The sequence below is a fragment of the Aethalodelphis obliquidens genome, unplaced genomic scaffold (genome assembly GCF_003676395.1).
Source record: "Aethalodelphis obliquidens isolate GAN/ISIS:26980383/991018 unplaced genomic scaffold, ASM367639v1 scaffold51, whole genome shotgun sequence".
Lineage (NCBI taxonomy): Eukaryota > Metazoa > Chordata > Mammalia > Artiodactyla > Delphinidae > Aethalodelphis > Aethalodelphis obliquidens.
The window spans coordinates 13499446-13526867 of NW_020837995.1; the positions used below are offsets into that span (position 1 = coordinate 13499446).

At 36.7% G+C, this 27422-nt stretch overlaps 1 pseudogene; it reads right to left on the reverse strand.

Moving 5' to 3' along the window:
- Window positions 1-20022: 20022 nt before the first annotated feature.
- Window positions 20023-21526, reverse strand: LOC113607905 (elongation factor 1-alpha 1 pseudogene; annotated as a pseudogene).
- Between the last annotated feature and the right edge of the window lie 5896 nt (window positions 21527-27422).

The following is a 27422-nucleotide window of genomic DNA, read 5'->3' on the forward strand; positions in this document are numbered from 1 at the left end:
ATAAGTCCCTTCTTTGCCTGTCAATTCATTGGAATCAACATGAAGAGCCCAAACTGGCCTGGTGGCAGTATCAACTTCCAGTTTTAATAGAACCATGGCTGTGTCCTCTGGTGGAAGCATCCTTCTCTTGGGAACTAAGCCCTCTGGACCAGCAGACACAAAGTTGTGGGTTTGGGGTGAAAACACTTTGCCAGTTCATCATTAGAAATGAGAGAAACTACTTCATTTTTATCCTCAATTCTCAGGTATATAATTCAATCTATCTCTAAGATGTATTTTTATTTATTTAACTTTATAGAGGTACAATTTGTGTATAAAAATGCATAGATTTTAATTGTATATTTTGATGAGATTTCACAAATTTATGCAGTGTGTATCGACTCCTAAAATCAAGAAATAGAACATTTTCCATCACTTTTCATTTCCTAAAAGTTCCCTTATGTCCTTTCGCTGCCAATTCCCGTTCCCTAGCCCTAGGCAACCACTTATCTATTTTATATAAATATAGATTATTTTTGTATTTTCTACACTTTCATAAACATGGATCATAGGGTAGTTATTCTTTGGCATCAGGATTTCTCAACTCAGGAAATTTTGTTTTTTCTTTTTCAGGGTTCATCCATCTTGTTTTATGTATCAGAAGTTCATTCTTCTTTTGAGTATTATTCTGCTGTATATCACAACTTGTTTATCCATCTCTCCATTTATTGACATTTATGTAATTTCCAGGTTTTGGTTATTATAAAAATGTTGCTAAGAATATTCTTGTACTTGTCTTTGTATAGACATGCTTTCATTTTTCTTCAGTAAATACCTAGGAGTAGACTTTCTAGGTCATATAGTAAGTATACATTTAGCTTTATAAGAAATTGCCGAACTTTAAAAAAAGCGATTTATTATTTTACATTCCTACCAAAATTGTATGAGCATCTTAGTTGCTCTATATCTTTGCAAGCACTTGGTATTATTGCCTTTTTAGTATTACCCATTTTAATACGTTGACGGTAGTCTTTCATTGTGGTTTTAATTTGCATTTCCTTAACACTAATGATGTTGAGCATTTTCCTGCACTCATTGGCCACTTGAATATCTTGTGAAGTGTCTGTCCAAATATTTTTACCCATTAAATTTTTTTCCTTTTTATTGAAAGAATTCTTTATATATTCTGGATATCAGTCCATTATCATATATAAGTTTCCAGGTTTTATATATATAAATATATTATATATATTATATATGTATAACCTATACACACATATATGTATGATATACACATATATTCCATTCTTTGGCTTGCCTTTTGATTTCTTAACCATAATATTTATAAAGCAAAAGTTTTTAATTTTGATGAAGTTGAATTTATCAAATTCGTGGCTCATGATTTTTTGGGTTTTACCTAAATAATCTGTCTATTCTGAACTCACAAATTTTCCTCTATAATTTCTTCTAGAAGTGGTAGAGTTTTAGTTCCACATTTAGTTCTATTTTTAGATAATTTTGTTTATAATGTGAGTTAAGGATTGATGTTCATTTTTTCCCATAAAGAACATTAAGATTCTCCTTTTCTTATTGTGTGAAATATCAATATTGCCACCTCAATATTATTATCTGGACTGTACACACTTGTTTTATTTTATTTTCAACTAGTGTCTGTATTTAAAGTGTACTTCTTATAGACAGAATATACTTGATCTTGCTTTTTGATCTAGTCTGACAAAATCTGCCTTTTGATTGGAATACTTAGTCTAACAATAGAAAATTTAAAATAACATTTACAATCACATTAAAAATAGAAAATATTTGGGAATAAATTTAATACAATATGTGTAAAATCTGTGCAATAAGAACTATAAAACTATGCTGAGAAAAAATGGAAATACTGAAATAAATGGAAAGATGTACCACATACATGTACATGTTCAACTAAAATCATGCATTTTTTGTGTATGTGCATGTGTGTGTAAAGGAAACAATTCCCAAAAAGAAAAATTCTTATCTCATATAAGCAATTTTTTCACTGTGCCACACAGCAATTAAGTGGTAGATTTGAATCCCGAATCCAGGTTCATCAGAATCGCAAACCCATATTATTTCCAATACATGAAATTACCTTTCTGTGTCTACTTATAATGCTGAAATATTGCCTAATTGCCAATAACTTCTGTCTCGTTGAGCTGAAAGAGAATGATGCATTGGTCATATTACCTGGATCAGGGTTGGTGCCCAGTGCATTGACCTTTGCTTGGTTTCTTCCTAATACCATGTGCTCCCAGCTAGGTAGGAGATGAGTAAGTATCATCTCAAATCTACCTTGAATTTATTTCTGGCCTTTCTATCCTGCTCCATTGATCTATATTTCTGTTTTTGTGCCAGTACCATACTGTTTTGATTATTGTAGACTTGTGGTATATCTGAAGTCACGGAGCCTGATTCCTCCAGCCCCATTCTTCTTTCTCAAGATTTCTTTAGCTATTCAGGGTCTTTCATATTTCCATACAAATTACAATTTTTTTTGTTCTAATTCTGTGAAAAATGCCATTGGTAATTTGACAGTGATTGTACTGAATATGTACATTGCTTTGGGTAGTATAGTCATTTTGACAATATTGATTTTTCAAATCCAAGAACACAGAATATCTTTCCATTTGTTTGTGTCATCTCCAATTTTCATCAGCATCTTATAGAACCACACATCTATAGTCAATTAGTCTATGACAAAGGAGGCAAGAATATACAATGGAGAAAAGATAGTTTCTTCAGTAAGTGGTGCTGGGAAAACTGGACAGCCACATGTAAAAGAATGAGATTAGAACATTCTCTAACACCATACCCAATAACTCAAAATGGATTAAAGACCTAAATGTAAAACCAGATACTATAAAAACTCCTAGAGGAAAACATAGGCAAAACACTCTTTGACATAAATCGCAGCAATATCTTTTTGGAGCCACCTCCTAGAGTCATGGAAATAAAAACAAAAATAAACAAATGGGACCTAATTAAACTTAAAAGCTTTTGCACAACAAAGGAAACCATAAACAAAACACAAAGACAACTTACAGAATGGGAGAAAATATCTGCAAATGATGTGACTGACAAAGGATTCATCTCCAAGATAATAAACAGCTCACATAGCTCCATATCAAAAAACAAACAACTCAATCAAAAAATGGGCAGAAGACCTAAATAGACATTTCTCCAAAGAAGACATACAGTTGGCTAAAAGGCACATGAAAAGATGCTCAACATGGCTAATTATTAGAGAAATGAAAATCATAACTACAATGAGGTATCACTTCACACCAGTCAAAATGGCCATCATGAAAAAGTCTACAAATAATAAATGCTGGAGAGGGTGTGGAGAAAAAGGAACCCTCCTACACTGCTGATGGGAATGTAAACTGGTATAGCCACTATGGAGAACAGTATGGAGGTTCCTTAAAAATCTAAAAACAGAGCTACCATATGATACTACAATCCCACTCCTGGGCATATATCTGGAGAAAAACATAATTGGAAAAGATACATGCACCCCAATGTTCATAGCAGCACTATTTACAATAGCCGGACATGGAAGCAACCTAAATTTCCATCAACAAATGAATGGATAAAGAAAAAAATATATATATATATATATGTGTGTGATGGAACATTACTCAGCCATAAAAATAATGCCATTTGCAGCAACAATGGATGGACCTAGAGATTATCATACTAAGTGAAGTAGCCAGACAGAGAAAGACAAGTATCATATGATATTGCTTACATGTGGAATGTAAAAAAAAAAAAAAAAAGATACAAATGAACTTATATACAGAACAGAAATAAACCTGCAGACATAGAAAACAAACTTATGGTCACCAAAGGGGAAAAGTCGGGAGGGATAACTTAGGAGGTTGGGATTAACATATACACACTACTATATAAAAATAGATAACTAACAAAGACCTAATTTATAGCACAGGGCACTATACTCAATATTTTGTAATAACCTATAAGGGAAAAGAATCTGAAAAAGAATATATATATATATATATACACACACACAGACACACACACACACACACACACGAATCACTTTATTATACATCTGAAACTAACACAACATTGTAAATCAACTATACTTTAATTCAAAAATATGTAAATAAGTAGATAAATAAATAAATAAAAGAACTTGGATGGGGGAAGAAAATCTACCTTGGATTACACTTTAAACTGCTTTTTATCAGATTTCAGAAGGATCCCAGGAAGTCTTCCTTGAATCACTTAATAAGAAAACTAAGAATTATAAACTAGGAGACCTGAGAGCTTTGGAAACTTCAAGGATATCTGTAGCTTCACCACAGTAGTTACATCTGTCACTCCCAGTCTATTTCCATAAGAGTTAGTGGGAAGCATTTCCCATGAGATAGTCCAGAAGGCTTTTTTAATGGATTAAGGCAGCAGAGGAACTGAGAAAACGGTCTCCTACTGTGGTGGTAGACTTGGAGGGAAATAACCTAAACAATAGCACAAACAATAACTTTAAAAAGCAGAAGAAAAAATAGCTTCAGAAAAAGAAGAAAGGGGTCCAAAGTAAGCCAAGACGGGACTGTGCAGACTTTAGGTTTGAGGAGAATTCTCACCCAAGGCCAATTTATGATTACTTAGCAGCTGGAAGAAACTTCAGACTGACAAAATTGTAATAGGACTGAATATTTCTCAGGCTAAACTTAATTCTAAAAGATAGGAGTAAAAAAAATGGTCAAGTGAAGAATATTATCATACTTTTTATGGAAATTAAGATTATTTACTTTTTATTTATTTATTCTATAAATACTATTTGACAGCCTACTAAAAACTGTCTTGGCAAGATACTATAGGTAAATAAATGATTCAGATATGACCTCTGCCATTAAGGAATGTACTGTTTAAGGAAAGAAATACATAATAAGATGTTTATAAAGTAAGTACTATACCAAGTTATGCTAAGTTATGTAGTAATAAAACAACAACCCTCAAACCTATGAGGCTGTGCACAACACATTTTTATTTGTTTCTCATGCATTGCCTGCTGTGGGGCAGAGTGCCTCTAGAAGGTAGGCATCCTCCACATGTTGGTTCACTGTTCTAGCTACTTTAATCTTATGACAATCCCACAACAACAGGTGATTTCAAGATCAATCATAACAGAGGAAGAGGGAGCTAGAGAGTACAGCATCAGAGTCAAATATCACACCAGGAAGTGATAATTGTCACTTCCACTCATTTCATCATTCAAATAAGTTGTATGGCCTTGCTTCATTTCCTGACAGGGATATATGCCCCATGTGCCTGTAAGTAGGGGAGAACCGGGTATTGGTGAATACCTACAGTGTATAGGTATTCACCAATACCCGGTGTATAGGTATTCACCAATACCCAGTGTGAATACCTACAGTGTTTTATATGATAGAGGTTTAGTTAAAGGATTATGGTCACTAGTCAGTTAATAACAGAGGGTAAATTGGCCACTGTTTGCCTTTTCTTCTAGTTGCGGGAGTAGGTAAGACCTGAACAATATAGGAAAGGGAAAAGATAGGAAATCATTCAAATGAAAGTCTCCCTGTGCACTCTAATCTCTAATCTAACGGTAACAAATATGAATTTTGCACCCATTTGTGTAAAGTCTGTGTGAAATGCAAAATAAATAGAAGGTACGATTTTGGCTCTTAAAGATCTTAGAACGTAATGGGGAGGTAAGGCAAACCTAAAGAAATGCAGTAAAAGCTGATCAATCTGATAACATATAACTGGAAATAACTGGAAATCTTTCTTCTTTCCCTACATATATAGGATGATGATAATGGTAACCTTGAGACTCTGCAAAACCCTAAAGTGCTTTCAGAATCATTAAAGGAAGATTAAAATATTTTCAGTATTGTTTAGGTTTGAGGCTATTACTGAATTTTAATACTACACAATGGGCCATTCATGCAGTGTATACTACATATCTCTATTAACTTGAACCTGTGATAAACTAGAGTAGCCCATTCTCTGATCATTTATAAACAAAATTAGAGAAACAGATAAACATTTGCTTCTAGCAACATCTGCACAGAATTGCCTATGCATATTGAGCAATCATGGTGATTTATAATGGGAGTGAGATGGAAGTGGGTTAAGTAGGAGTTTATATAAAAAGGCTATCTGAAGAAGATGAGTACGTTTTTACTGGAGAGGTGGGAGATATTTTGGAGCACGGTGAGCTAAAGGTGGGTAGAAGCATTTTAGAAAAAAATGAGATTTGGAAACAGATGTCACATTAATTTTGTTTGTGTGGCTGGAGAAGAGTATATAATGGAAAGTAGCAGGGGCAAGAAAGGTCTAATAATGGGTAGAATCTTCACGCTTATGACCAGGAGTTTTTATGTGGTCAAAGTGCAAATTAAAGTCCATTCACGTTCTCAGAAGGCAGGCTTGGAACTTCAGTTCCTGGATTTGTTTTAAGATAGGTTGGATAAGGAGAAGCTGCTAAAATGGTTGATGCTGGAATACAGACATGGATTCCCAGGAACTGCCAGAATAGAAGGTGGATCCTAAAGACTACAGGGAAGAATCAGTATATTTGGTATTCCTTAGGTTTCTATCTTAGGTACTCTTCCTCCACTATTTAAGTGATCATATCCATTGGAATGATGTCATTTACCATCAACAGGCTTATAACTCTTATCCAGAAACAGGAAAAGCATCATATAGTAGTAAAGTGTGTACTCAACAAATGTTAGCTTTTAGTATATGTCTATCAAAATCTATTTATTTGAACCAAAATTTGTATATCCATCTGCAGTTTGGTTATCTCCACTTGAATACCTAAAAGAAAACTCAAGCTCAACCGGTCTAAAAGTATCCTCTCCCCATCCTGACCCACTCTTGTGCTGTGTTCCCTTTTCATTCAGCCAACTGAATATATCTCCAACGTGTATATCATTGTATCTTCACATTGTTTGCCTCACAGTACATGTCCAAATATATGAGTATGTGAATATTTCATATGAAAAAAGACTAGATAAGAGCAACAAAGAGGCTTAAGTTTTTAATGTGACTCCAAGCTTGTAAACTTAGGCAGAAATGAGACTGGGAATTGTAGGGGAAAGAGTATGGGCATGAGAATCAGGTTTCAATTGTTGACATTACTTGAAAGTTACTTAACTTAGCAGATACCTTGTATTAACAAAGCACAAATCATCAATAAGGCCTCAGAAAAGGCAATTTTTTCTACAAGCAGTCCTTCATGGCTTTCAAACATTTCCACACCTCACCAATTTTGCCCTCCTCTCCTCTAAAAGACAGCACATCATTGTGGCAAAGAAAGATAAAACTCTCTGCCATCATAGAAATCCAGGGTCTTCTTGGCTTAAAAATAAGAGGTGACATCCTCTAGAGAGGTTCCTGAAGGACACAAGTTGGCATCATTTCATAGAAGAAAAAAGGGCATGCTTTGATAGATGGATAATAAAAGCATGGGGGAAGAAGATATTTCAGATGAAAGAAATAACCGACAAAGAGGGTTAGTGAAGGGTCAAAACAATATATGAAGATATCAACATTTCTTGCACAAACATTCAATAAAAGTGTCAACAAACAAAAGCCTGGCTGGCAATAATACAGCCAAAATGGGTAATTAAGTGAAGAAAGTAGTCTAACTGAGCTCAACATGGCTATTAACACTTATTTACTGGTCTCAGAAAAATAAAATACTGAAAGACAAGAGTTTGAAGTGAATCAAACGTATCCAATTTACAATCAAATGAAAAAATAGTGGGCTCAGAGCCAAAAAATATTCCTCAATTAAGCTTCTTTCAATGGCTTTAATTTAACTAGCTGGATTTTTATTTAAAGCTGTAAAAAACTACTATTTTATTCAACCTTTTGAAAAGCAGGATTTTCCTTTTAAAGGGTAATCTATTTCTTTTTATAAAATGAAAGTCAGCAATAACTGGTTTTCTGCACACATGGAAACATAATAAAATTGACACAGAGAAACAGAAGGCACAGTCCCTATTCTCAGAGTGAAGACATTCTATGAAGAAGAAATACATGGCAAATGGGATATATAGCTCATGGGAATGCAGCTTACTGGACTTGCCTCAGTTTTCAATTCAGAGATGCTAGTCAACTTAGGTGTAAGGTGATAATTGAGGTTCTTTGTTTAATATAACATTATAATTTTGAGGATGACTCCTCAATAAACTGTAGCTTAAGGTCAAAATGTTCCAATTAAGTAGTCCTCTTGTCATATACTAATATACGCAGTATAATATAGTAAAATTTTCATTCCTAAATACATAAAAATTATTTAAAATTCTGGAACTTGAAAAGGTAAGCCTTTATCATCTGGAAAATTCTCTTTCATAAGAATAAAATCGGATGTTACTATACCAGGAAATATATTTCATCTTTCATCTTTTAAATTTTAAGATAAAAATCACAGTATAAATATATAAATATATATGATGTTCCTTTTTTGGGGGGGGCATGAGTTTGTTTTTTTTAACATCTGTATTGTAGTATAATTGCTTTACAATGGTGTGTTAGTTTCTGCTGTATAACAAAGTGAATCAGCTATACATATACATATATCCCCATATCTCCTCCCTCTTGCATCTGCCTCCCACCCTCCCTATCCCACCCCTCTAGGTGGTTACAAAGCACCGAGCTGATCTCCCCGTGCTGTGCAGCTGCTTCCCATGACAGAACATTCAACATGAAGGGATAGTTTAATAAGTTAAAGTTCTGATTTTTTAAATGTTGAGTAATAATGTAATGTTTTATCTCTATACATGCATATGAAGTTGAAAAACTGTGCACTTGACAGATAATTCAATCCAATCAGCAAATATTTGAATCCCTACCACTGGCAAGTTTGAATGCTGTAAATGTCATAGAGTGGAGTTATGTACAGTCTCTGCTGTCACTCACTCAGTGGATGGCTACTGCGATGGCCCTAGAAGGAAAGAAGACAATATAAACTTATAGATAACTAATACAAAGCAGAGTCAACTGCAAAGCAAAGCAGGGGGTGGGGGGAAGTACATTTAATTGGAGAAAATCAGCATTGGCTCCACAGAGAAGACCGCATTTTATAAGAGCTTTGAAAGATAGGTAGAATCAACCTATAAACAGATAAGGTAGTAGGGCATTTTAGGGACTGTAAAAGGACAAGAAGGAGGTAAAGAATCAGATGGATTTGGGTGAAATGCTGAGTAATACAGTTCTAAACAAAGGATATTAAATAGAGAAACTGGTAGATAAACTTGGGTTAGCTTGAAGGCCCAAGAACAGGGAGTACTTATGTCGAAAGGCAGAAGATAGATGTCCAGCTCAAGAAGAGAGGGAATTCACCCTTCCTTCACCTTTTGGTTCCATTAGAACCCCCAATGTATTGGATCATGCCTACCCACATGGGTGAGGGTGGATCTCTTCACTCAGTCTACTGAATTAAATGCTAGTCTCTTCAGAAACACCCCACAGATATACCCAGAAAGTGTTTTACCAGCTGTTGGGGTATCCCTTAGGCCAGTAAAGTTGACACAGAAAATTAACCATCACAGTGGCCTTTTGTGTCTGCCTTCTTTCACTTAACATACTGTTGTCAAGGTTTAACAGTACTTCATTTCTTTTCGTGGTCAAATAATATTTCACTGACTGGATACACCACATTTTGCTTATCCATTCATCAGTTGATGGACATTGGGTTGCTTTCACTTTTTGCCTATTATGAATGATGCTGTTGAGAATATTCATGAACACATTTTTTTTGGCCATATGTTTTATTCCTCTTGGGTATAGAACTAGGAGTGGAATTGTTGGGTCATGTTAACTCTTTAATATTTTGAGGAACTTTCCACCGTTTTCCAAAGTGGCTGTACTATTATATAATCCCACCAACAACGTACGATATTTGAGGGTTTGATTTTCTTCATATCTGTACTGAAACTTGTAACTGTTGGTTGCTTTTTATTTTAGCCATGATAGTGTGTTAGAGTGGTACATTGTAGTTTTGATTTGCATTTCTCTCGTGACTAATGATTCTGAGTATCTTTTCATGTGCTTATTTTTGCCATTGGTATATTCTTTCAATAAATGTCTTCAAATTACTTGCTTATTTTAAAAATTGGGTTATTTGTCTTATTTTTGAATTGTATGAGTTCTTTATAGGTTCTGGATATAAGTCCCTTATCAGATAAATAATTTGCAAATATTTTCCCCAATTCTGTGGATTATATTTTCACTTTCTCTATAGTGTCGTTTGAAACACAAGTTTTACATTTTGATGAAGTCCAATTTATCCACTTCTTAAAAATCATTTGTGCATTTAGTATCATATCTAAGAAGCCATTACCTAACCGAAGGTAACAAAGATTTACTCTTATATTTTCTTTTGAGAGTTTTATAGTTTTAGCTTTTATGTTTAGACCTATGATCTATTTTCACTTAATTTTTGTACGTGGGATGAGGTAGGGTCCAGCTTCACACTTTTACATGTTGACATCTAGTTTTCCCAGCACCGTTTGTTGAATAGATTATTCTTTTCCCATTGAATTATCTTGGCCCCACAGACACAAATGTGTTTTAATGGTCACCATACAGGTTTGAGCACATACTTACCCTTTACTAAATTCTTCCAAAAAGCTTTAAATATACTATTTAATTTCTAGGTGAATGTTTATGGGAACATGGATGGAGTAATTTCTTGTGTGTAAGTTTGGTGGTCTTAGAAGTTGACATAAAAATTTGGCCTTGTTTCCAAATTAGGAAAGAGGACCCCATTCAAATCTAGAAGGCAAATCTCTATTTCAGAGTCTGCTTCTCGGAGAATTATTTAAGACATCTCCAATAAGGGGACAGGGTCTCTCAGTAGAGAGGCTTATGCATGGCAAAACATAATTAGGAGCCCATGATCTCCGTAGACAGACTGACTCAAAAAACAGAGAAGAGGAAGGCTCCAACTATACCTGCCAGTTTCTCCTTCCAAACTCACTAGTGAGGGTAGAGTGAATGAGGGGATGTAGGAAGACCAGGATTGCACTGCTAACACATTACATTGTCATAGTCATCCATATGAAAAGAAACAGAAGAGGTGGAACATAAGCATTTCTCCCCAAAACTTGTACCACATACCTCCGGTAAGGTGCCAGGCTCTGGTGTAGGTCTTCAGTTCTTTCCTACTCACCTTCCTACCTCACCTTCCCAAAGTATTCTGTGAGGAGAATCTGATACTTAACTTGTTTACTTATAGCTTTAGATGAGGGCTTACCACACAAATAGTATAATTGCTTCTTTACTTTGAGGTCTTCTATATGAATAGTTGGTCATCACAGGTGATGAATGTTTCATTTCCTTTCACCCAAAGACCAACTGACTTATGAACCAGCTCAAAGCAAAGGATAGACTTGTTGAGAAACTTTTTTTCTTTTCTTTTTTAACCACTGTGGAAAAAAAGGCCATTATTGCTGGATTTTTTGTCTAAATACACTCTAAATTTTGGATGAAAATTGATGGCAACCCTATTTTGGGCCAAGAATTCATTTCTGGGTCCTACAAAGTGACATTTTGTCTCTACTTTATACGGAGCCAAAGGAAAATTGTTCATTAACATTTACAAGCTGTTTCTTTATATCTGTGGTCTGATGAAAATGAGCTGGGAGGCAGAAAGTGCAAATTGAATTTCCATTTCTATCACTGGCTCCATGTGTGACCTTGGACAGAACTCTTAACTTCCCTGAACCTATTTTCTCCGTCTGTAAAATGGGGACAACAACAATAGTGGATATTTGCTTCATGGCTTAGTTTCCTATACATAATTTTTAAAAAGTCTCACTAATGAGAAGGATACATTTAAATGGTTCATATGAATAAAAGTTGGAAAATACAAAGTTTCATATAAATGTGAGTTCCAAAGGTGTGATTCACTTTAAGGAACACACACATTTCTGAAAATCTGGCATAAGGTACAGCACATTATATTCTTTTCCACTTTCAAAATGATGGTGTATCCACATTAAGAACTGTTGACTTTAGCATGTAAGAGTAATCATTAAACTATGTTTTTAGTAACATGGTTTTTTCATAAAGCAGATATGTCCTTTTTTCCCCAAATTTTGGTACAACCAGTTTTCTAGTAATTTCTAGCTAGGTTACAGCAGACTTTTGTCATATGTGGTTTCGTGTTTCAGAGTTTAGCATAATACCCAAGCCTACGTAATAAGAAGTTAGTTATTATACAGTTCTACAGTATAAAACAAACACATTCAGGGGTTGTTTTTAAAACTCTAAATACTTTGTAACACACAAAAAAATTCATTTCACATTTTCTTTAAATAGGGAGCTCATAATTTCAACTACTTAAAAAATTTCAAGTTTGCACAACTTATAAGGAACACATCTATCTCAAGAACAGGCAAATTCTGCTCTCACATCAGGAAAGTGAAAACAGTATTTCAGATTACTGTTGGGTCTTTGGGAGCAGAAGGGTCTCTTTAGATGCAGCATGTGGCTTTACTTCTCCCGCATAAACTTTCATTATAAAAATGTCTAGTAAAAGAAAAACTCTTGTCTATTTCCTAGATCATACTGTATCATTTACCTGTTGAATCCAAAGAGGTTTATTTTAGCTTCACTTTCATTTTGTGATATTCAGGGATTGAGCACATGATCTAGTTCTATCGTTCCGCATATTACTTCAGTTGTCTTAGTAGGTAATGTTTAGGTTAACCGTGGTTTTGTTGAAATAATGGCCACTTCAAGCGCCTTCATTCCTCTCACAGAGTGGCTCACAGAATAGATGAAAGTCAAGGGGAGGCTAAGCTGCCCATTCAGTAGCTGTTATCAAAAATAAAGACTGATTCATGGGTGCTCTTCCCAGATATTTTAATTTTTCTGTTTTGGGAGGTGACCTGGGAATTTGGACTGAAAAGGAAAACAAACAAACACAACTTTCCAGGTGATTCTAACACCCAGCCATGCATGAGAATTCTGTCTGAATTCTGTCTTACAGTTTTTTGAAGCGCTCCATGAATTCACAGTAAATGTTACTTATGTGATTGTCACCCTGAAGTTCCAGCACCAACATTTTGAATCTCCAGTCCAGACTTTTTTTGGCCCCTTTCCTACTCATTGTATTTGAATGAAGCTGGTGCTTGGCCTCTTGACTTTCATATGTACTATAAACACCATGTTTATTTCCCTTATGTGTGTCTTAACCTGGAATAATTTGAGAATTAGGCCTGTATCCAAGTTCTTAGGCCATTTATTAATTTATTCTTTCAAAATGTATATAAACATTTTGAATATATAATATGTACCAAACAGGTACATTTTATTACAGACATTCGAGCACAAAGGATGGGGACCCCCAACTACAATAAATCTCTCTGAAGAAGAAAGCATTAAATGGAGACATAAAAGCAGGTGAGGTGGAAAGGGCAAAAAGAAAACAAAAAATGCAGGATATAAAAAAGGTGAAGTTTTATTGACTATCCCCTTAACCTGTCACATACTTTTGCACTTTAGGTAGTGCAAATTTAGTAGTTAGTATTGTTTCTTTTTTTTTTAATTAAAGACTATTACCCTGATTATTGGAGATTAATTCAAATTCCTAATTCAAAGCTCATAGGAAATACTAATATCAAGCAGAAATTTGAAAGGCAATCCTTGAAAACTCTACCAGATTGAATAGCTCTGACTCTGTTTTGCTCTGCTGCAGCCTGTGTATAATAATAATATAGGACATTAACTGAAGATTATTTTCAATCTGGAACATCCTGTTATGTCTTCAAAATGGCATGCTCATATAATAATCTTATTCTATAATGTTGTTTCTGCCATAATAGGCCACTCTTCCTATTAACCATGTCACAGACTATAATATCAATGGCAGTGATTGAGATCCAAGTGAAACGTGAATCGGGTGACGTCTGAATTGGAACTGGATCCTTGTTAGGTGAAATTAGCTAATACATTGACAAAGCTACCCACAATCCAGACTTCTTGGTAGCTTTTTCAACATCAGCCTGAGAGCTGAAGGTGGTCTGGTCAGCAGGTGGATCTGAGGAAGGTCTTAGATTCTTGCGCTACTAGCTGTGCCCTTGCTGAATTGAATGACATTTCTGTTATTCCATAGATAATGAGGCGAGATGTGCTTATTATAGCAATGTATTAAAAATAAAAAAGCCACATTTTAGCAAACTAAAATTATAATTAAAAGAAAAAAGAAGGAAAGCTTCTGCATAAATAGTACCCAAATTTCAAGGGGCCAATCCTTAGAGGACAGAGACATCAGGATTCAAATTTGTTGAGTAATTTTCCTAGGCCACACGGCACCAAACATATCATCTGAGACAGATTTTCCTTTGATTTCCACTTAGGTTTAATGGTTGAATAATCATGGCTCATAAGTTTATCTTTAATAACAGTCACAGCAGACAGTTTATTAGCAGATTCTGCAGGCTGCGGGGTTGTCATTTGCTGTTATAGTGATTGTCTGTTTTAAATATCACAGCTGCTGGTGTTTTTATTTATTTATTCATGATTTGATTCCTGCCTCTCCCACATCTCTGATGCTCAAAGGCAAGCTATTTTCCCTTTCTCTTTGAATTGTGAAAGGCTGCTGTGACAGCCCCTAGCCCAGGCCGTGGAGTGTCACACAGGGTCCTATGGTGCTGAACAAAAAGCCACGTCTTCCTGAATCTGGCAGAGCTCTTTATGAGAGCCCAGCCTTCTTGTGGGGGGCTTTCTCTGTCAGTGAGTGGCGGGCATGAACGGAATCCTATCAGGGGCTCTGGGCCAGTGAAGACCCTTCTTCATGTGTTTCTTGGCCAGGAGAGTGGAACCACTGGGAGAAATGCAAATGCCCGGGCCTCCACTTTCCTGTGCAAAATGAGATACCACTGTGAATAAACATAGGAAGCACTGTAAGCTGCAGTTTCTAAATTCAGCTGAAGAGAAAGCTTGGTCATAATACATAGCATCTTTCATTGAGTTGTGAGGGGACAGGCTTGTATTGAACAGATGACATTATTTCATTCGTCTTCAGAAAAGCCCTGTGAGGCAAAGTGTATACAGAGTGATAGAATTTTGTAAAGAGAAAGATTGGGGCCTCACATTCTCAGCATGACCTGGAATTAAGCATGGAATTAAACGGGCTGCTGCTGGGTAGCTGGTTTAGGGAGCTGAACATGCCTCAAATACCAATATCTTTCCTCTCTACCCTGAGGAAATATGCCATGCTCCCTATACCACCTGCATAAATAGAACAATGTCCCCACCTGATGGATAGGAGGTGGGCAAACTCTCATATTCTACAACTTAATGTGTATCCCCTGGACAGAGGGCAAATGAAACGTACATAACAAATTTCAGTTAATTTCCTATGAGCAGGCTTGGATCCCTGGGGGGCCAGTGAAAGCAGAGAGAAGAAAGACCTAAGAAAGGAACAGTGAGGAAGGAAAACAGGAGACACATCCCACCCACATATTGATCTTTGGAGGGACACGTTCTCCCCCCCCCCCCCCCCCCCACACACACACACTCTAGAAGGTATCTACCAGTTTCTTGCCTAGTTCAGCAAAAAGGAGACTCAGATCTCTGTGCCCCTTGCTGCTTTGGGAAAGGGGAAGGTGCAATCTGCAAAGAGACGATCATCCTCCCCTTTACTGCCAGCAGCAGATTTTTTTTTTTTCTCTTTTTGGCTTCTCTGCCTTTCAGTAAGTGCTTTTGTAAAGTAACAGTAAAAGCTAACGTGCAATAATATTTCAGAAGTTAATGGTGGGTGCTGAGGATTATGGAGCACTTTAATTTTTACTGTTGCTTTGCTAATATCTTTATCAAAACAATGAGCACCAGGAAGTGGTATCGATTGGTAAGCAGAGCCAGAACTAGGACTCAGTACTGTGAGCCTTTCTACCTGCCTGGCTTCAGATGCACTCCCCAACGTCAGGCTGAAATCAGAAAATGATGTTCCTTTTAACAGGTGAGGTGCCCCTCCTAATGCCTGGGAAAAAGCAGTTTCAATGTCAGCAACATCATTCCTCAAATTTGGACAGCTTAGTGGTTCTCAAACTCTGTCCCTAAAAAACCCTGGGAGCCTGCAAGCTGGGTGCCAATGTTCTAAGGCTGAAGTCCAATAATTAGTCATTCTTGACAAAATAGAAATGTAATAGACATAACATTAATGTAGCAGATATGGTCTTTGTTTTATTTTAAGTTTCTTTGCCCATAAATGTTTATAAAGCCTTTGGCACTTGATGACGTTTACTAAGGAATGTTGGCCAATCTTTATTTAAATTATTTGTTGACTCTATGATAAACTGTTGATTCTACTTTAAGATATTGAGCATTCAACTAATTTTCATCATGGACACACTACTTTGGTCTGAACCACCAAAGATTATGGCAATCACCTCCTAACAGATCTTTTTGCTTCTGCCTTTGCTACTACATAGTCTATTCTCCACACAGCAGCCAGAGTGAGCCTTTGAAAATGTAGGTCCAATGATGACACTTGCTCAAAACTCGGCAATCATTCCCCATCTCATTGCAGAGGAAAGCACAAGTCTTTATAATATGCTACAAGGCCTTACATGGCCTGGCCATCCTGACTTTGCCTGCCCCTCTCCCTTTCCTTCAACCTGCTCCAGGCACTTTGGCCTCCCAGCTGCTCTCTGAACATGCCACGTAAACTCACACCTTAGAGCCAGTACCCTATTTTTCTGCCTGAAATGCTTTGCCCCTAAGATACCTGCTTGCCTGAAATCATTATTTCTTTCAAGCTTTTGCTCAAATGCCACCTTCTCAATGCAACCACCCTGCTTAATAGTGCAACTTGTTTACCCTTCCAACTCCCATTCCCTCTTAACCTGTTCTACCTTTCTTCCATTACACCTATTGCCTTCCAGCATTTTAACCCATTAGAATTAGAATGTCAATACCATGAGAACAGAAATCTTGGACTTTTTCTGTACTTCACATCTTCTAGTAAATGCTCCAGAAATATTTGTTGAATAAATAACTTCTATTATGTGCTAAACTCTAATATTCTGAGGATACAAGCATTAACAAGTTATACATGCTTACTTACAGTTCAGTGAAAACATATAATTTACAAGTAGATGCAGGAAATAGAACAGTGCAAAGTAACATATGAATAATAATGGAAGAAATCATCAAGAAACACTGAGCTGAGCTTAATAGTTTTGTGTGTGTTGCATGTACTTACAGTTGTAATCTTATTCTATACTAAATTGTACTTTTCTACTATTAAAACGGTTCCTCTGGGCTTCCCTGGTGGCACAGTGGTTGAGAGTCCGCCTGCCGATGCAGGGGACACGGGTTCGTGCCCCGGTCCGGGAAGATCCTACATGCGCGGAGCAGCTAGGCCCGTGAGCCATGGCCGCTGAGCCTGCGCGTCCGGAGCCTGTGCTCCACAGCAGGAGAGGCCACCGCAGTGAGAGGCCCGCATACTGCAAAAAAAAAAAAAAAAAAAGAAAAAAGAAAAAAGAAATAAAAAAAACGGTTCCCCTGATGAAATTCAACACATCAGTGTTCACTGTGATCTCCAAGGAACACTGACTTTCAGATGCTGCACACCTGAGGAAATTTAAGCACTGCTATTTGATTGTATGGTGATTTTAAAAGGCGTTCACATATATTTTTCTTATCTAATCCTCAGAACAACCTTCAAAATGCAGGTCTTATGTGTTATCTTCTTTAATGTGTTCTCCCTGTTTTGACTTTCAAGCTTTAAGCAATGAAGTTTTAGGTAATTTTCTAAATTAACATGCCTACAGGTTCTATGAGATTCATATGTGTGGACGTTGAGTGTGACGGCTGCTACCTGTGTTCATTTTTTTTTTTTCTTTTTTTCAACTTCAGTCCACCATTATAGGTCCTTCTCTCAAAGTAAGAATAAATTCTGCACTAATTGCTGGGAATGGGAAAAGTACATCTTAACTTCGTGGAGTCAGCTGGGCCCCAGGCTTTGCATTCTCTTCTCTTTCAGTTCCAAGGAAATTTATCCCGTAATGATTGTGTAAAAGGCATGGTTTAAGTAGTTATAGAAAATACAAGGATCAATAAAACAGTATCCTTGTTTCAAGAGCTTGTACTCAAGGAGGGGTGTCAATGGTGTCAGCAGTGGTGAAAAACACTGTTTTTGCAAGGTGTGTGTATAATTTTTAAATCAACTTTTCATTTTAGGGTAGATTTAGATTTACATAAAAGTTATGAAAGATGGTATAGGGACTTCTGGTATATTCCACACCTAGTTCTCCCTATTCTTAGCATCTTACTTTATTATGGTAAATATTATAGCTAATGAAACAATATTGATACATTAATTGTATTTTTAACTAAAATCTATACTATATTCAAATTTCCTTTTTTTTAACTTAATATCCTTTCTCTGTTCCAGGATCCCATCCAGGATCCCATGTTGCATTTAGCCATCATGTGTCCTCAGGCTCCTCTTGTCTTGTTATGACAGTTTCTCAGGCTTTACTTGTTTTCAACGATTTTAACAGTTTTGAGGAGTACTAGTCAGGTATTTTGAAGAATGTCCCTCAACTGGGATTTGTATGATGTTTTCCTCATGATTAGCCTGAGGCTATTGGTTTTGGGAAGAAGACGACTGAAGTGCCACTTTCATCACATTATATTAAGAGTGGATGCCATCGACATGACTTACCCCTGTTGATGTTTATCTTGATCACCTGACTGAGGCCGTGTTTTTCAGGTTTCTTCACTGTAATCCCTGTGATTTTTATGTACCCTTTACCTTGACCAAATCAGGATTATGAAGAAGCTTCCTTGGACTTTCTAAGTTTAGCCTCTCCAAACCCTGAATCAGCTCACTTTCCTCACATTTCCAAGATTTCCTACGTATCTTTTTGTCTTTTTGCATGCCAGATATTTGTCTGATGTCATCCATGAAGAAACTGCAATTTTAAGAGTAGAGGGTGTTTTGTTTATTGCTTTTTTTTTTTTTTTTTTTTTCCGGTACGTGGGCCTCTCACCAATGTGGCCTCTCCCGTTGCGGAGCCGGACGCGCAGGCTCAGCGGCCACGGCTCATGGGCCCAGCCGCTCCGCGGCACGTGGGATCCTCCCGGACCGGGACATAAACCCGCGTCCCCTGCACCGGCAGGCTTACTCTCAACCACTGCGCCACCAAAGAAGCCCTGTTTATTGCTTTTAACTAGTGACTCGGGTTATCTATGAAATCAAATACTTTATTTTGAAAGCAATCAGGCTAAGGAATCCAAAAATAAGACTAATGATTAATTTTACAGATTCACAAAATTCTAAAAAGCAGCTTAATTTCAAGTTAGCGATGTAATGCACATGCATTGTTTAAAAAGTTGGAAAACAGAGAATTGAGTCATTTTTCTTTTTTTTTGCTGTACGCGGGCCTCTCACTGTTGTGGCCTCTCCCGTTGCGGAGCACAGCCTCCGGAGGCGCAGGCTCAGCGGCCATGGCTCACGGGCCCAGCCGCTCCGCGGCATGTGGGATCCTCCCAGACCGGGGCACGAACCCGTGTCCCCTGCATCGGCAGGCGGACTCTCAACCACTGTGCCACCAGAGAAGCCCTTCAGTCATTTTTCTACATTTCTAAATGTATATATATTTATCCATGTATCTACATATCTTCATTTTCTTTTGATTTTGGGAGATGATCTTATAGGTATAGTTTTGTATTTTGTTTTTTACCCTGAATTTTCTCATTAAACTTTGTTTTAAAGAGTCTCAAAATTCAAGATTTTTGGTCAAGTTTTTTCCATTAAAAAGTATGGATTTTAAAGACTAACAACTTAAAATTGCCACAGAAAAAAGCCAAATGATCCACAAAACATCCTCTTTTCCCTCTGAAGGTTTTGAATTGCATTGTTATCATTAACCAAATTTTGCTATTCAGTGGCCAGTTGAGAGAAACAGTTCTGAGACCTTCTACCACGAGTCTGATTAAGACTAGGATGGCAGGTATTAGGGATAATATTATTGTAGCCTACTAAGTTTTATGAGCAGACTTAGTGAACTTACCCGCTCCAGCAGCTTTCTTGTCCACTGATTTGATGACACGCACGGCAATGGTGTATCTCACGTCACAAACAGCCAAATGACCCAGAGGAGGATAGCCAGAGTTCAACACGTGGGCTTCCAAGAAGCACATCAACCGTGTCAGCAACCAGATTTCAAGAATTCGAGGCCATCTTTTAGCTTCTTGCGGGAGTAGTGATCAATCTTCCCCTTCAGCTCAGCAAACCTGCAAGCAATGTGAGCTGCCTGACAATTCAGCACAGGTTCATAGCCAGCACTGATTTGGCCTGGGTGGTTTAGGGTAATCACCTGAGCACTGAAGCCAGCTGCTTCCAATAGTGGGTCATTTTTTCTATCACCAGCCACAATGCCAGGATGAATATTTTTGACAGGCAAATTCTTGACACTGAAGCCTACACTGTCCCCCAGAAGAGCGTCACTCAAAGCTTCATGGTGCATTTCAACAGACTTTACTTCAGTTGTCATGTTGACTAGAGCAAAGGTGGCCACCATGCCAGGTTTAAGAACACCAGTTTCCGCCTGCTGCAACTAAGATCTGGCACACCTAATTGATTAATTAATTTAAAAAAGAGTCTCTTTCCAATATGGTAACAATTCACAAGTACTGGGGTTTAGAACTTAAACATATCTTTAAAAAGAAAAAAAGACCACCAGTCTCCACTCAACACACAGGGACAGTACCAGTACCACCAATTTTGTAGATGTCCTGGAAGAACAAACCTAAAGGCCTGCCAATTAGAAGAATTGGTGCGCAGGCCACAATCTGGAGATTTGAGCACTGTGGTTCCACTGGCACTGCCATCTTTATGGGTGACTTTTGTTCCCTTGAACCAAGGCACATTTGTACCTGGCTCCAGCATGTTTTCTCCATTCCAACCAGAAACCAGCACAAAAGCTACTGTGTCTGGATTATAGCCAATTTTCTTAATGTAGGTGTTGACTTCCTTAACGATTTCCTCATTATCCCTCTGGCTGAGGAGTAGCTCAGTGGAATCCATTTTATGAATGCCAATAATTAGTTGTTTCACAACCAGTATGTAAGCCAGAAGGGCATGTTCATGGGTCTGCCCATTCTTGGAGATACCTGCTTCCAATTCACCAATACTAGCAGCAACGATCAGTATAGGAGAGTTAGTGTGAGATGTGCCTATAATCATGTTTTTGTTAAAGTCCCTGAGTCCTAGGGCATCAATGACTGTCATGTACTACTGGTCTCATATTTTCACATGGAATTATCAATGGTGATAGCAAGCTCATTAAGCATTCCGTTTACCCAAGACCCAGGCATACTTGAAGGAGGTCTCTCCCATCTCAGCAGCCTCCTCCTCAAACTTTTCATTGGTTCTTTTGTCAATCCTACCACATTTGTAGATCACATGGATAGGAGTGTTGGACTTGCCTGAATCTATGTGTGCAATGATGTTGATGTTAATATGAGTCTTTTCTTTCCCCATCTTGGCTTAGATTTAGTGGTGGTTTCCATGGCACCTGTGTTCTGGAAGCAACCATGTTGCCAAAAAGCTGCACTAAAATTAAATATGGAGGATTTCCCTCAATTAAGTTTAAAAAAAATGGCCAACTCCAGTATAAGCATTTAATCATACGTTTAGTGTTTGGAATTTTAGTTAGGGAATTTATAATTATTTCCTCTCTCATCAATTCTGTGATGAATATATTTGATGTATCTTTTGAATAATCTTTGAATGCATTTTTTATTATTTCCTTATTATAGTATCTATGTCACTAGAATTCACATTCCTGGAGGTGGGCTGGATTGTAAATTCAAAGATTACCATCTTCCTTTTGTTGACCTAGAAATAGGACCATTGCTGTAAGACAAGGAAAAACACCTCACTTATTTGGGGGTGTTAGGAATAGCAATTCAGAAGACACAGATTTGGGTAGAAACCCAAATGTGCTTCAAGAAGAGTTAAAAACCAAAAAGTTTTAACAGGAAAAAGGAGGAAGCTTACATAAATTGTTTTGCAAGAATTATGATTGATGTTGGAAGACTGGAGACATTCTTATCTGTACATGGTTGGTTGCTAAGGCTGTCACTCTGAGAGAGTTCGATGTGCAAGCATTCTTTAAAGATGTTGTGGCCCAGTTCAAATTCATGTTCCATCTGGGTGGAGATGTGCATAGGCCCTGCTTTCCCAGTGGCCTCCTGGCTTCATTTTACTGTTCTGTTGGCATTAATGACTCCATTTTATTCATTTCTTCACACTTTTTTTGAAAATCAAGGTAACTAAGCTGGTGCCTCTGAAGGAATAGAATCTGACATAATGCACTTTCACCTCTAAGATTCCATGGTACTATGATCATTGGCTATTTTTTCAAGTTTTTTTAATGGATTTAATATTTTATACATATATGTGTACCTATAAAATAAGGAATATATATAAAGTGTATATATGCTTTAATGTGGATATTACAACTTAGACCATGATCCTACAGAAATTAAAATACAGATTTCCCCAGAAACTGCATAAATTATTGAGTTAGATATTTCAAATTACATGTTCCATATAATTCACTCAGGAAGGAATAAGAAAAAACCTGAACACTGTTTTGGGGAAAGAAAGTAGAACTTGAATATTAGCTGATGTGATTCTTTCAGTCAGATTCTATAAACATAGTTGAAAACAGCCTAGGTTACAAGGTAACAAGTCAATAACACGTGCTCATCACTTCAAATCAAGCTCTCAAATGCAGGCATTGTAAATATGAAGTGATTCTCCCAGTATAGTTCATGCGGTTCTAGTCTTAATTGCTACTGTAGTGAGATTCATTTTAATCCTATTATTGATCTAAGAAATAGAGAGTCTGGATAGGGTCCAGAGGAAATGAGAATTAATAAAAAACCAAAACCGATTAATGTGTTGACTAGGAAACATTGAACTCATTGGGGTTATTGAGTTTGGAGCAGGCTAATGAGAGACTTAATATCAGTTTCTGACTATATAGGTGAGACTATGGTATGATTAACTGTGTGTAACTGATTTCATTTTCCACCAAGGAAAAGGCACATTTACACGAGCATGGATTTGCCTTGGTCTTTGAGAAGATATAATAGGCTAGGAGACAGCTACAATTTGTCATCAACCCTAGGATGCATTGTAGCCAGGAGAAAGAAGGCTCATAGCTTACCAGGAGAGGCCCCATGAAATGAATGGAATTGCAGTACAGAACAGCATGCAGACAGGAAGTGATATCTGCTCCCCAATCACACAAGTTTTAGATGGTATTACAAATAATGATGAGGAAAACTTCTGTCCATGAGGAGCAAACCTCCCAACACCAAGCCCCACTCCTCCTGCTCAGTCTTTTATAATTGGTTTGGGGGCTGTTGAATATGGGCCATTGTCTTCTCTGTTATTCTGTGCTTATTGTACATTAGCAGGAATGGACTGGTATCGATTCCCTTTGTTTATGTAGACAGCACCTGTGAACTGCAGCATGATCTTTCAGCTCATGTAATATACATGCAAAATATGTATGTCTGTGAGTCACACTGATTTAGAAAAAAGTTCTTCTACTTTCCTCCAGTATAACAAGTTACTCTTTTGGAGTATATTAAGCACTTTGGGGAACTTCTTTTGGTCATTGAATGAATAACTCATTATTTGCAAAATTAATGCCTTAAATTATATTATGTAATAAGTTCAAGTTGGTGGGTTACACAAATCTGAAACTTGAGGTAGCAGTATTATACATTCTTCCTGAAGAATCAAGAATAGAGTGTTATATGGATAAAAGAATGGTGATGAAAATGCTGATTTTAATAGTCAGGGGACCACTTTGTCAGATATTTAACTCAGGTTAGGTGCAGTCCCTTGCGTGATCTCTTTGTTTTCTTGTTGCTCTTTGACTCCATAACCATAACCCCTCTACTCAGACCCTGTTCTTGGACTCTGTTTCTTTTCCTTTCCTCCTTCAAATTTTCACTGTCTACTAAATTCGTCTTTTGAAACAACATAGTGTAGTGCAAAGGCCTTCTGCTTAGACCTTGTGCTTTTGAGTTACCTGAGTATGGGTTTGAAAGCAGCTCCATCTCTTTCCTTGTTCAGAATTTTCATCAAGTTTTTTGAGACTCAGTTTCCTCACCTGTGAAATTAACATAATACGATCTATAATGTAGTGTATAGGGAGGATTAAATGCAGTAATATTTGTAACAGATCTACCCCAACTGGAACATATTAAAAGTAAACATTTCTAGGAAAAAAAATAGCTGTTTTTAAAAATATGATCACTTACTTCAATTCTAAGATACTACTGATCATTCAATCAATACTGAGCACTTATAATGTCACAGCTATGTGCACAACAGTGCACAATAGATTGTGCTGGATAAATTGTTACTAAAAATCATAATAATGATAAAATATAGATATGTTTCTCTTACATTCATGGAGCTTACAATAGGTTATGATTCACCATTGGTTTAATAATAGCTTTTCAGGGAAAATAAGAAATGATACACATTAAACTATATATTAATTTTAAGGTACATCATGATTTCAGAAATATGTTGTGTGAAAAATGCATACCTTATAATAAAAAATATTGTATAATTATTGTCCCACTCAAATTTAAAATGGATTCATTTCTGAATACTGGTCATCATCATCTTGAATTTTTCTTGCTTATATTTGTTCTATTCTCCAGCCAACCTATGTCTCTTCAGTTGTCCTCATAAGCTCCTCCCAAACCTGAAGTTCAGGCCTTGCTCCTGCCTTTGTTGCCCATTGTTCTGCTAACGCTGTGGGCTATGCCTGAAAACTCCAGTCTTGGTGAGGTGTCACATTCAAAAAGAAGCACAGTCAAGTGACCAAAAGTATTTAATACAACTCCAATAATCACTTTTTGCTGCTTCTCTTGTAGAACATGAAAGAACGTTTAATCTCCAATGCAGCACATCTCTGCGCCCCATTCCTTCCCTCCCTCTACATCTCTCAACTTGCTCAGCTTCTCCAAAGCCTCTCTTTCTATCTCTCACATTTTAATATTCTTCTCAGTATTTTTTCACCTCTGATTAAAATCAGAAAAGAATGAAATGCCAATTAGGCATTAAGAAGGAAGCAGAGGCTGTGAATGTTTATTCAGACATAAATAATTTTGTTTCTGTCATGCAGTTGTTGCCTTTTGCTACGCTCACCTAAGGATTGGGCACAATGAGACAAATCAGGATAAGGAGTGAGGATGGGATCAGCTGAAATTTTGGGGAGAACTGACAGAGTTGGTCCTTGCAAATGCCAAACTCCACTTGAGCACATCTCTGTAACCTTGGCAATTGGGTCTCCGTTACTATCCCAAGCAGACCTTAAGGACAATCCTAGGCTTGGGCAGGAGCAACAAACATCTGTGGAAGCTGCTCATCGGTTCAACATGAACTTAGTTTTACCGCTGGTTCCCCTGACACTTAAGCTCCATTTCTGTGGTAACACTATGTTTGTCTGATACCCTAGTATCAACCCTGATTGAGTTCTAAGTACCAATTATTTAAGAATCTTCAGGACATTTAGGGTTAACATAATAGCCGTGTAACAATCATTCAATAATGTACAAGGCTAGCAAAACACAAGAGTGAGTATTGATATTAGAAATACTCATAATTTATTATAATAATTTGGCCTTGGCATTAATACTTTGCTATCTTGTAATTTATCATGTGCTTATTGATGTTTTGTTACACAATTTTTTAAATGGAGGATGTTAGCATATTGGATTCACTTTATTAAAATAAGTACTGAATTTTGGGGGAATTTGGCTCTACTGGGACAATATGCTTTAGAGAAAACTGCTTCTTCAGATTTGTCTCATGTACCTTAGATCTTCCATATAGACAGGAAAACTGCACAATCTATAGTAAATTAGGACAGTGATATTATTGGGTTAAACCATAGCTTAATTATTCAGTTACTTGAGGCTACATAATCATCCAGCCATATCTTTTGATAATGTTCCTTTAAACTCACTGGGAGTAACCAAATTTAGAATAATGTGCTGTCATGTCACTTCTAAGAAACATTTTGTGTGCTGTCCTTGGTGACTGGTTAGCGATGCCTGAGAGAATATTGTTTGTGTAAATTTCATTAATTATTTTACTTCAAAATGATGAAAGTGTTTTTTAAAAATTCAGATGAGATCTAAAACAAAACCAGACATAATTTGGGATTCAGAGCCACTAAGGATTTGTTTCAGGAGCAAAACTGTTTCCATGGAGTTACAAAGTGTATCTGAAGCTCATAATTTAGTTTAAATTATCAAGTATTTGTAAAGTTACTATGTTCAAAATATGTTAAACATTTTCATAGAGACTCTCAGACATTTGAGATCAGAAGAAGTTGGTTTTAAGACAGCCAAATGTTGAAAATGGAAGTGATTGTTATTCCATAGCTGCCACTCCAAGTCTCACTGCATAATTAAGCTAGAGTTGTTAAATGTTCCCTAGAGGATCCAATTCAGCAACATATATCTCACCTCTAGATTTATCTCTCATGGTCCTATGAGTCACAGGGGCCTTGGGTGATCACCTATTTACTTATATTATTATGCTGGACATCCAGCCGTAGCATTTGTGTTTTATTAAGGACAACTGATATTTCCTCAGAGTTTGGGGTTTTCCAAGTAAATAAATATAATTACTTTTCTCTCTTTCCATGAACTATCTGCAACATAGGTAAATTATCACTATGTACATAGTGATATCTGTATAGTAACTTCACGGGCCAAAGTATGGAAACAGGTATAGCCGTGGTTAACTGACACTGGTGTTAGAACTCACACTTTCATTTACAATTTTTATAAATACAACAAAAAATTGCACTTTAAAACAACAAAATATTACTGTGAACCAATCTATAATGAAGAGTGATAGTATTTTAAGTGCAAGGCTAGAAAAAATAAAGACACCTAAGTACAATTGTATGCTTTTTTATTAATTGTTAACATTAATAATCACTGCCTAAAATAATTATAGTTTGACCTCTGAGGTTGGGTAAGATAATTAACCCTCAAAACTTTATTAGAGTAAAAAGCCATTTTATGGAGACATAGCTCTGATACTTCAGGGCTTCTGCATGGATATTTTTACTCTTTTAATCATTTCACTATGCGGATTGGTACTCAGTCCTCTTATCTTCTTGCTCTCAGATTTCCCAACTTGCATCCTCTACTTGTGGCAAAGTATAAAGTGAGAGGAAACTTTAAGAAGGTCTGTTTTCCAAATGGGATATCTTCAGTTCCATGTCATTCATCTTATCCCAGGTCCTCATTCATAGAAACTAATATTGTTGTGAGATAAGTGTCCAAATTCAGATCTTGATTATTAGTGTTACATGTCATTT